This window comes from Semicossyphus pulcher, unplaced genomic scaffold (assembly GCF_022749685.1).
Source record: "Semicossyphus pulcher isolate SPU_LCO1_2020_fin unplaced genomic scaffold, fSemPul1.0.p SCAF_16, whole genome shotgun sequence".
Taxonomy (NCBI): domain Eukaryota; kingdom Metazoa; phylum Chordata; class Actinopteri; order Labriformes; family Labridae; genus Semicossyphus; species Semicossyphus pulcher.
Window position 1 is genome coordinate 13,749,912 of NW_027211670.1, and position 845 is coordinate 13,750,756.

Below are 845 nucleotides of genomic sequence, written 5' to 3' on the forward strand. Positions count from 1 at the left end.
AGAAATTAAGCAAAAAAAGTAGAAAAACCTGAATTTTTGTTTTGCGTCCTGATTATTCTGCATGTGCATGTTGTTTTTTCTTGGAATTTGTGCACTTGTTGACAAGAACTTGCTACTTTCTACATGCTTTTTACAGGTAAATTAGCATCTCCATCTATTGCAAATTACATGGATATTAGGCATACTTTTTGAAGACACAAAATTACCTTATATTTGCTACTTAATAATGAGACTACACAGTATATGGTCCCCAGTTTTCTGTACAGTATATGGCAGGATTTGAAGTTTTCTCAGACCTCTACAATGAATGAGAAAGTAAATGTATACACTGTATGTGTGTGTATATGTGTGTGTACAGTACGTGCATGCATGGCTACATTTTGTCTATGTGTGTATGTATATACAGTATGGTTCAGTACATGTGTGCCTATGTACAAACACTTTACATAGCTGTTACCGGATGCCATGAGTCCTTCCCTTTTCTGGGTCAGTTAGAAGCAGTCTGTGTGGGGGGCTCCTGTGTTATGTAGATGAGCGGCCAGAGCACATATACACATAGTGTCTCATGTTGCCTCCGTCTATGACCTTCCTCCCAGAGTCCCGCCGGTTCTTAAAGCACTTTTTGGAAAACAAAAAAAGGAAGCGTCTGCAGACATCACTTTAAGCAAAGCCAAAGTTGTGATTAATTCCACGTCTGCTGCAGCTCAATGTCTTTAATCTAACATATTAAAGAGTAAATAGCTAGACTTGGCTTTCATTTGTGCTGAAGTTGAACAGTGTCATTTGAAACAAGTCCAAGCATCCTTCCTCAGGCTGTCATATTTGCAAAGATCCAGATACTCCAT